The following is an 11,771-nucleotide window of genomic DNA, read 5'->3' on the forward strand; positions in this document are numbered from 1 at the left end:
GAATCCTAACAAAACTCAAAGTATGATTGTAAGTAGGTCAAGGTTGGTGGCTCCTCAACATCTGGATCTCAGTATTGATATTTCTTTAAATTTGTATGATTTTTAAAATTTTAGGTGTGATTCTCGACAGCAAATTTACTTTTGAGAAACACATTAGATCCGTGTCTTCTTCAATTGCACAAAATATTGGCTTATTGAGAAAGTCTTACAAGATTTTTGGTGATCAATCTATTCTGAAGAATTGTTTTAATTCCTTCATTCTACCTTGTTTTGAGTATTGTTCTCCTGCCTGGTGTTCAGTTGCTGATTCTCATCTTAATTTGTTGGACAGAAACTTACGATCTATTAAATTTCTTATTCCTGGTCTAGATATTAATCTTTGGCACCATCGTTCAATTAGTTCATTATGCATGTTGCATAAGATTTTTCATAACTCTGACCATCCTTTACATTCAGATCTCCATGGACAATTCTATCCTGTTCATAATACTAGGCAGGCAGTTAATTCTAATAGCCAGGTCTTCTCCATCATGAGGCTCAATACAACACAGTATTCTAGAAGTTTTATTCCAGCTGTAACCAAGTTGTGGAATGATCTTCCTAATCAGGTAGTTGAATCAGTAGAACTTCAAAAGTTCAAAGTTGGAGCAAATAATTCTATGTTGACCAGGCTGACACGAGTCTTTTTATAGTTTATATATGACATATCTGTTTTGACGTTGTTACTGCTTTTAGAATTTATTGTTAATTTATTCGCATTTATTTCCTTATTTCCTTTCCTCACTGGGCTATTTTTCCCTACTGGAGCCCTTGGGCTTACAGCATCTTGCTTTTCCAACTAGGATTGTAGCTTGGCTAATAATAATAATAATAATACAAAGCAAGTCCCTCTGATGTTTGTGTTCATGTATAGGCGACGAAAGAAGGATTACAAGAAAGTGTTCAAGGTAAATAGTTTTGCTATACAGTAATTATATAAGCTATATTCTCTATCCATATTGATGAAAAAATATACTGTAAATTTATCTGCAATACTGCATGTTAGGTACTCATTGTAATACATTTTATGTTTCATCCATATTGATGAAAAAATATACTGTAAATTTATCTGCAATACTGCATGTTAGGTACTCATTGTAATACATTTTATGTTTCTTTCAGAAAATAAAGGCACTTATCACACCTGCATGTGTAAGGAGAATCGTCATGGATTTTGAGGCGGCTACTTGGTCAGCTCTGAGAAAAGTGTTTCCAGATGCCAAGATCTCAGGGTGTGCCTTTCACGGGTCGCAAGCCGTCTGGAGAAGTGCAGGTAAGTTTTTACTGAAATCATAACAGAGTTAAGTAAATAAATGAAACAGTTCCTTACCACAGACAACGTGCTAGGGTGATGTCGTGAGAGACCACATTCAGTGTCTTCGTGACTTTGATAGAAAGAGGGTGTCTCAATCGGAGCTCTGTGAAGACGTTTATTTTCCCGTTCTTGGTGTTATTTTGTAGTTGCAAACATGCCCAAATGCAAGAAGAGTGTACTTAGCAGGCAAGAACTTGCTAAAGCCATGAGGGCTAAGAAAATTGAAAAAGCTAGGAGTGAAAAAATTTCTCTTTCCCCCTCTAGGAGTACCCCAACACCCACGCCTCTCCCTTCCAGTTCTAACACTGGCGTAGTCACGAGCGCTTTGAAAAGGAAGCGTTTGTTGGTGTGGGGGGGGGGGGGGTAACTGAGGGAGAGAAAAAAAAAGGGAAAAAAAAAAGGAGGCAAAGCAAATCAAAGCTAGCAAATATATTCTTGAAGTTGCTTTGCCCTAATTGTGCAGAGGATGCAGTGACTGTGAAATATGTACACCATCAATTAGATACTTATATGAATGTCTGTTGTCAAAAGTGTAACTTTGTAGTGTATAATGAAACACAAAGCCCAAGAAGTCAAGAAGAATTATCATCCTCCGACAATTATGTTCGTATATGACTGCATGTCTTTAGGGAAGGGGTATACATCTGGGGAGAAACTTGTATGTATAATTTTTAGGGCTTAGAAATTTTAGTTCTAAAACTTTCAATAGGTATGCTAAGTATATTACGGAATGTGTAAAGGGTATTGCTCGTACGACAATGAAAAAAATTCATAGTTATACGGGAAAGCAGCGAAGAAAGTGATGGTGGGTGGACTGACGTTACTGTCAGTTTTGATGGGACATGGCACCGTCGGGGACACAGAAGCAATTTCGGATTGGGTGCTGTAATTGAATCAGAAACAGGTCACGTGATAGATTATCACGTAATGAGCAAAATTTGTGATCAGTGCAATGCAAAACGGAATTTGATGGAAAAGGGAAAATGTCACATGCTCAATACGTGGACTGGATGAACACTCACTTGGACACAGATTGTGAGCATGGAGGCAAAATCTGCTGTTGAAATGTGGGGACAGTCCAAAGACTATAAACTGAGACATGTAAGCATGTTATCTGATGGTGACAGTTCCTCATATGCATCTCTCAGGGGAATGAATGTTGGAAAGAAAACGGGTCGTTTGAATCATTCTTTATCATTATCAGTCCCACAGGTTGGACACTCATGAAAGAATCACAAGACAAATACATAAACTAAAGGTACCAAGAACCAGGACAAAGATGGCCGATAAGGCTTTATCTGTCCGAGGCCCAATGTATTTTGTATGCGCTGTTATATATTTTAGATGAATTTTTAAATAATAAATTTCCACAAAAAAGGTATATAAAATTAAGATAAGACAACCTATCAAAAAGGATGAACTGTCGACAAATAAGTCAGACATACAGTAACTGAAATTTTGTCGCCACGAGTCCTTTTCATTTTGCAAGAAAATTTTTTTATGCAAATCAATAGTTTGTATATGTACTAATTTTACATCTATATTTCTATTCCATTGAACAATTGAAAACTATGTATACGCTACCCTATAATACTAGCTGTCAATATTCTGGAATAAAGGTATTTATTATTATATGCCTCCAGTTACTGGCTACGCTCCGATAAACACATCTAAATTATGCTAATTTAACTGTGAGAAGGGAGCTAAAAAGATTAAATACTCAACTTTCCAGAGGCAAAAGATGCTGGAGAATGCATGATAAATCCTCGTAAATAGCGATCTAAAACACTGAGAGCAAGCAGGAGTACACAGTGCGCAATTCGCTACAAAACAAGGAATGGGTAGCCATATTGGAACCTGTAGTAATACGGGAAGGGGATCCACTGGGTAACCTTGATGACTGCTCCTCTTCAATTTCGCCACTCTTCCCCCTCAGAGCGAAAACTCTATTCGGGGTGAAGATTGCTATGTGTCGTATCAAGAAATACGTCCCCTGATATTATGCGATATCCTTAAGAAAATTTTTAAGGATACTCGTGCCAGGAGTTAGAATTCTGGAGACCTATGGTCAATTCTCTGGGAGTATCACTGTAGCCAAATATCCCTTAGAAAGCTGCCTAAAGGAATCTTCCATCAGGACGACATGGCCATCTCACCCAAAAATAGATTTTTCGCTTTGCTTCAAAATCTGTTATCTGTACTCTCTTCTAGAGCATACATACCGAATGTCCTGCTAATCTGACACTTAAAAGAGTTGTCAAAATTTCATTATCACTCTTCAATTCATTACTAATTAGTAACAGAACGACTATCGGTTCACGAATAACGGAGCATAAAAAAAAAAAAATAGTGAACAGTACATACCAAGTGCAAGAACAACAACAGCATGAACAACAACTTGACATGCTTCAGTCTGTAAAGAGGAAAACACCATTTGGGTCTACACCTCCATAGCCATCAAGATCCACCAAGTTTTAATTTTAGACAACCGTAAAGCTAAACTAGTTAGTTTAGCCTCAGGAAAACAGTAATGAAGAAAACGTAGTTACTTATGCTTTCTGTAAAACACACAGGGGTTGCATTTTCCTTTGGATAGTGAGTGACAGAGCCGTCTGCTTTAAATAAGGGTGGGACTTGAATATACACCAGAGTGAAGATTTATAAATAAGGGTGGAACTGTTAAATCTTCACCAAAGAGTGAGGATTTAAGGGTAGTTCACCACTTATGTTACTAGGTTGTACTAGAAAGGGCTTCCTTTATGATTAAATGTTATTCCTTTTCAGTTGAAACAAATTCTCTAAAAATCGCTAAGCTGAGTATAGTTATTCCTAGTAAAATCTAATCTTACTTTTCCAAAGATAAGTTATGCTTCAAATATGCACGTCTACAATCATCATTGAACCAGGGTTTGTCTTTCACTATTTTAACACAAGAGATGGGGTACGCTATCAATAATGTTGACCTGATACTCATCCAGGAGAGAAACAGGATCAACACCTACACAATTGTGACCAATTTAAATGCAAAAGATCACTTAAAAATGCCATTCCAGTCATTTGAGATTTTATATATACCTTACATAAATAGGACATATCAGGGACATAATGTCCAAACTTTATTACAAACAAAATCCGGGTATGATCAGATGTGCCAACTGGAGAACCAACGTTACTTATTATATCATCAGGGGAGTCTGTAATTAATATCCTCAAAAAATCTTTTATACGTGAATTTTAATGGTTCCTTATATTCCAACAATAATTGAATTCGCAAATCTGCAGTATGCCGAAATAAACTAGCGTTACACTTAATTATACCCTTAAACCAAAACATCAAGGCTTCAAATTTTATAGACCGGAATTCCATTAAATATTCACTTATCCATCATAAGGCTGTAATGATCCCTCATTCTGATTAATGAAACCTAGTCACATATTCCACGGCCGAAGTCTAAAAACACAATACATGGCATAACTCTACTGGCACATATTACACGACCGAAGTTTACATGTACATATGTAACACGGACGAAGTATCAAGAACGACAGCATCCATTAAAGACAAACTACCACCATAAGCTTAACCACAGAATCTTTAAAAATACACTAAGAATTTGTTCAACATTGGCAAAGACCAAAAATAGGAATATAATGATAAAGATGACAATAATCAAAAGTTGTTGTATTAAGATACGTACACGTACAGAGTGAAGAAAAAAAAAATCTCAGCCAAGCTATGATCATATATCTAAAAAAAAAAACTACAACTGATTAATCAATTAATGCCATAACAGTTCACAGTACCTTAATTCTGCAGCTTCAACCTCCGATCCCTGAAATGAGAAAACTAATCAATCATAAAGAAAATGTTAAGTTCAAATTTGATAACCAAAATATACTAGAGCAAACTTATGATCAAGATTAACCCACTCTTAGTAAACCATCCATATATACATTATGCTTAAGCATGCACATGAACGAGAGAGAGAGAGAGAGAGAGAGAGAGAGAGAGAGAGAGAGAGAGAGAGAGAGAGAGAGAGAGAGAGAGAGAGGGGGGGGGAGAAGGATATGGAAATTTTACAAACTCCTGAATGACTAATCAACTTGCACACTATAAATTCATCATCATATAACTTTCAATATTCTTTCAGTAAGCCCAACTATCCTAGCATGAACTCTTGAAAATTAAAGAGCGGATCAAGTTAGAGGGTTGGGTTTTTCGTTCTCAAAGGCTATACTAATCTAAAAATGATAAAAAGAACAGAGTAAATAAGTTTTTAATACATGAAAATAAACTTTGCATACCAGAAAATCTATGAATAGTTCACAATTCTTGGCGAACAAAGCAAATATCTTTCCATTAGTTCAATATGTTCACCGAGAGGATTGACATGGTAAAACGGAAATTAGTTGTATGTGGAGATTTCACTCTTTGGATGGATGATGCTTCAAATCACGATGCTTTCACCTTTAATAACCCATAGGAACTATGTCAATTGGTTAATAACATTGGTTGTGTAATAACTCAAGTGATGAAGGGATAATGTATCTGATTTTGCATTAAGATTTCAATGTGGAATAGAAGTGAACTATTTCTCCAGTGCACTAGCTTATAACTTTTAGATTGCCGACACAAATACGCAGTGCCAAAGAAAATATGCTTTAGAGAAATCAAATCTGTATATTTATAGATGAAGTTAAAAAAAAAAAAACGTTATCGAAATTCCCTGCTGCCATGGAAACAAAAGATTTTTGGACTCTTTATAAAAACTTAATTGCTTTATACTGTACAAGGTGAATAAAAATGGATGAGAGCAAGTGTCCATTGATGGAAATGACCAACTGTCAAGGACTTATCTTCTTGGTTCGATTAGGAGTGTTTGGTGAAAAAGAGGGAAAATACTTGAATTGGAGTCTATTAAAAAGTGAAAGTGCATGGGAGGACAAAACCGTGAAGTGCCAATATAATCACATATTTACGAGGAAATCCCTGATAAGAAAAAAACCCAGGAAGCAGCAACAGACATTGACAGGTTAAATGGTCTCCTAAATGGCGTAATGGGTAATGTATATGAAATAAGCTCTCGGATGGGTATAGCGACCAAAAACTGATTAATAAATATCCAAAATACTTTACAATCGAAAAAGAAACCATGACTGGGTCTCTTACCCATATCTTATGTAAAATTGGTGCTGTAACAGATACTCAAACAAGATTAACGAATTTAATGAAAAGATAGTCTTCAGGATTATTAGATACCAATATCGAAGTAATTGGAATAACAACCTTTAATATTCTTGCCCACATAATTATAATAGTAAGTGATAGTCTTGAAGAGTGTAAGCTACCTGAATCTGAGAAAGTGGCCACAGTTACATTGGTTCTGAAAAGTGCTTTGGATATCAGGAATTATTTCATGCAGACATTTCGAATCTACTTTATTTGTTACATATTTAGAAAGAATTGAAGCATTGTCAGAAAACTAGTAAACATATAAATTATTTTATTCAACAGAGTTATATCCTGTGTTGTAAATGATCTGGTGGAGATGGCAGAAGAGAACAAAGGTAGTATCTTGGTATTACTTGATCTATTGGTGATTTTAAGAGTTACCGTTACTAAATGATTTTCAGTTCATTGGTCTAGAGCAGGGATGGGGAACCTGCGGCCTGATGGCTGCACATGGCCTTCTGGGCCATCAATTGCGGCCTTCTACGGCCTTAGATATATGTACAGTATGTGTAGTAGATTTCTGCTTTGACACTGAATATTGTGTTTGAAATCATTATACTGTATGTACACATACAAATATGTACACACAGACAATAGGAAAATTGTGTTCAGTGATATACTTCCCAGAGAATGGAGGCAATTTTTCCTTGAATTCAATTAATCCTAACTTAATACAACTAGCAGTTTTTACTTGTCAGCTCCAACAGCTGTTGTAGCTGACAAGGTAAAACTGCTAGTTGCAGAGAGAGTGAGTGATTTAACGTATGATGTATGAGAGAGTTCCTGTTTTGTCCATCTCTTCACTGTGATATACGTTAGTTTTAGATGAGTCAACAGATTCCAGAGATTTGGCATAAGAATATTTTATTTGTGCTTTCACTGATGAGTTTTGATTGTATGAAAAACAGCTTCCCTTAGGTAACCTTAACGCAAGGGCAAGAGGAACAGACATTTTAACAACTTCAATAAGCAATGTCACAAAGGAGGACTAAATTTTACTTCCTTGTTGTAATAAGTTATGCACTGATGGTGTTCCAGCTATGATGGCTAAAAACTAGGGATTTATTGAACATCTTGAGAGCAAATAATTGATTTTGCTTTCAACGAAAACAGCTGTGTGTGTTTAAACAGATAAAATTTTTTACCGGGATGTTGCATCTTTATGAGATGTGATTGTTTAAAAAGTACCTACTTGCCAATATAAAATATTTGAAAAGGTTATATTGTTGATATTTTTAAGCTATCTTTTCCAAAAGATTAATATAATTTCATTTATTACTTCAATACAAAGTATCTACTTGCTTAACTAAAGGGATTTGAAAATGACATGCTTTCGATATTATTAATTTACTTACGGTTGTTTGAAAACTACCCAAACTTGAATGAAATATCTCAAAATTTAGTTTTCAATATAATTCATTTACTGATTTCTTGTATAAAAAGTACTTAATTCAAATATTTGAAAATGTTATGCTTTAAATTTTTATAAACCTGTCACCCTTTCTTTAGATTACTAATAAATTACTTGGAGGATAAAATAACCAACAAAATTCTATGAAGCTTTAAGGAGCATTGAGGAATTGCAAGATGGCCTTCATCCAAAAAAGGGTTCCCCACCCCGGGTCTAGAGTATCAAACAAAATTGCCTTCTTGAAAGAAGCTACTGTGTACGAAGATAACTCTCACTTATCACATTAAACATAGGGGTACCCAAAAGGGTGTGTGCTAGCTCCAATCTTATTTTGTATCTATACCACGAGTATCAAATGTACCGCTGAAACTTTAAACCAGGTTTTAACCTGTGTTATGGAATGGATAAAAAAAAATTAAAGAACTGATTTTATGATGGTTGTTAAGAAAAAAAAAAAACTTGGGAGATTTCCAATTATAAACTGACTACAGCAACCTGGTCCGATATCAAGTAGAGTTAGTGACCTAGGTGCAACACTTGACTAATGTAGTGAGAATCGCTGGATATCACCTTAGAAACATTGCTTTCATAAAGAAATATCTAGACGAATATCCTCGCTATTGACTGCTCTTACCAGGATTGACTACTGTAACTTAATCTATTCTAATCTACCCAATAGTACAACTTCGAAAAATCACAGAACAATTAAAAGAGGAACAAGACTGATACAGGGTGGACCACCCCGAGAAAGGATTGCTCCTTTACTAACTGAAAGCCATTGGAAAGTTAGAATAAAGTTAAAGATATAAAGATATATGCAATGACAAGTTATCAGCATTGGTCGTCCAAAATCTCTAATTTCCTACACACCATACAATACAGCGAACGAATCTTATAGACACGAAAATGCTTACAAATGGTGCCAAGTTATTGGCGTCTAGCATATACCTCTTCTGTCGATTCCAGAGCTTTCAAACATGAAGCCCATGACTATGAACTCTCACTAAACATCGACAAATACAGATATTAAGGCTTTCAAAAAACAAGACTTGATTCAGCTTTGATAATGTAGTAGGTTGGTTAAAACACCAGCCACCCGTTTAGATACTACCGCTAGAGTTATGGGTCCTTTGACTGGCAAGACATTACTATATAGGATCCCTCTCTCTGGTTACGGCTAATTTCATCTTTGGCCTATTCTTTATACATTTTCCTCTTTCCTCATACAATTGACAACACTGAAATTGCCAAACAATTCTTCTTCTCTCAACTCAAGGGCTTGGCTACTGCACTCTTGATAAGGGTAGGAGAGAAACTTTATCCATGGTAAGAGGCTCTTCTAGGAGAAATAAACTACAAAATCAAACCATTGTTCTCTAGTCTTGGGTAGTGCCATAGCCTCTGTACCATGGCCTCTCATTGTCTTGGGTTAGCGATCCCTTGCTTGAGGGTAAACTCGGGCACACTATTCCTTGTTTCACATTCTCGTTTTCTTTTTGTTTTGTTTTTCCCCAAGTATTCATCCTCTAGTTATTTTCAAGTTTTCATCGTTTATACTGTATATGAAACATTTATTTTATATTGTTATTCTTAAATTTCTCATACTTTATTTCCTTTCCTCGCGGGACTACCTTCCCTGTTGGGGACCCTGGACCTAAATGCATCCTGCTTTTCCAACTCACGCACTCACTCTCCACTAATTGCATATATATTCGTTAAAAACATACGAAATAAAATCATGCAAGAACTTAAATGATTTAATAAAATCGAACAGCAGTCTGCACAAATCTATAAACATACATGAGAGAGAGAGAGAGAGAGAGAGAGAGAGAGAGAGAGAGAGAGAGAGAGAGAGAGAGAGAGAGAGAGAGAGAGAGAGAGAGAGAGAAAAGGGAAATTGAACGTAGCCACTGTAAAGGGGAAAGGGGGAATGATGAACGTAGCGATACAAGTGGGGAAGAGAGTAGGTAGAAGCGAACTACATATGAGAGGAAGGGAAATAAGTGGGACACCCCCAACCGAGGGAAGGGAAAGGGCCCATTGAAAATGAATGATGCTCCGTCACAAAGACAAATTACTCTTCCGGGATAGCCACTCTCCAATTCCCTCAAAACAACGATCAGTTGACCAAGCGCGGTTTCGCAACAGAATTTCCTTCACAAAATAGACCCACCCACCCAAAGAAAATCTGCAGTACAGATAAACCAACTTTATTGTTATGGAGAATTACCTGCTCAGAAAATTACTTCAGGACGGTGCCAAAATCTACACAGTTCAAACTCAATTGGCATTTTTACTAAACCAAAAAATACAGTTCAAACTTAATAGGCATATTTAGTAAATCAAAAACTACATAGTTTGAACTTGATAGGCATATTTACTAAAGTCTTTGAATCACTCAACAGATTAAAATAGTTCTAAAACAGAGAACCTTTTATATGAGCAAGAACTAAATTATAATTGACCTTGGGCATGTATAGTCCCATGTCTTTGGCAATTTATTACAAAATCCATTAAGGTTGGGAAACTCACAAATATACCTTTGGACATTTAAAAAAAAAATTCTATTGTGATCAAAGTATCAACTTTATTTTACCATCATTGCCTTGTATGGCAGTGCTAACTGAAGGAAAAAAATTGAAAATTGCAAAATTTCTCAAAGAGAAGTTAAATATTTAATAAATAACCCTTTCTGTTGAGTCAATTTCGCATACTACAGTAAGCATTATTAACGATAGAGTATCGACTGGGACAATGAAGACCTTCCCTGAGGAAAAAAGTCTCACAAGCGAGGACAAGGGAAAATTAAAAGGCGTGAAAAAAATACAAATTTTCTTTACCCAAACCAAAAATACCTACTCGTAATTCTTACACCTGATGAGACGGAAAAATATTCTTGCATAAACAAATTTTTCAAAGCCATCCAAAATTCTGCTATAGGGAGGGAAAAAACTCCAGACCTAATTTTTCTATTTTAAAAAAAAAAAAAAAGCTTAAAACAATCTCAATCCAATTCAGTTTTTTTCCCAGAGCAGTTTTTTTTTTTCCTGGTATCCGGAAATTCATTTGTTTATGGCTTTATTGCGTTCAAGACTTAAAGATAGAAAATGTCAAATATCTCTTTTAATTAACTAAATATTTCCACAGTCATTAAACCCTTTAATTTTACATCCACTTTCCAAATTTCTTCGGGCTTTGTCTACAGAGGGAAATTTAAATTTACCCCTCCAAATACAATTTTAAATTTTCAGCAATATTAGATATAAAAACTTACTATTGCGTCACTTTCTTTAAATTATATTACGTCGTATGAATTACCAATTAATTCTACATCTAGCCACAAGTAAGAGAAGTTCGTTTGCTAAGAAAATATTTTCATTGTTTCAAAATAAAAGTTAACGTTGAATCAATTTCTGAAGCTTAATCATATTACTCGCCAGTAACAAAGCGTATTCAGATCCAAGAGGGGCACCAGCATGATAAGCTCAAGATCTCCCGTTAGAGCGAAAACTGGATTTAAGTGAAGAGGAATCTGATCCAGAAGACAAAAAACCCCCAAACCACTGTTCATTCCGAAGATGATAATTCAATAAAAGGGGAGTAAAAGACAAGAGGAAAACGAACCATAAATCCTCCCCCCATCAGACCTACACCCTTCCAATCTTGGTCACTCTTCCCCCATACTACCTAAATAAATAGGAAATAAAAATGACAAACATGACCAGAGACAAAGTGACTATATTTAGAAAGTTTCGAAGACCAATTTAATTTAT

At 35.5% G+C, this 11,771-nt stretch overlaps 1 long non-coding RNA gene across 1 annotated transcript in view; it reads right to left on the bottom strand.

Moving 5' to 3' along the window:
- Positions 1-3,947: 3,947 nt before the first annotated feature.
- The window catches only part of LOC137614649 (uncharacterized), a 103,483-nt gene continuing 95,659 nt past the window's right edge, over positions 3,948-11,771 (bottom strand). The window contains exon 2 of the long non-coding RNA XR_011039118.1: positions 3,948-5,187. This is a non-coding gene — a long non-coding RNA (uncharacterized lncRNA). The remainder of the gene's footprint in view (positions 5,188-11,771) is intronic.

Source organism: Palaemon carinicauda, chromosome 21 (genome assembly GCF_036898095.1).
Source record: "Palaemon carinicauda isolate YSFRI2023 chromosome 21, ASM3689809v2, whole genome shotgun sequence".
Classification (NCBI taxonomy): domain Eukaryota; kingdom Metazoa; phylum Arthropoda; class Malacostraca; order Decapoda; family Palaemonidae; genus Palaemon; species Palaemon carinicauda.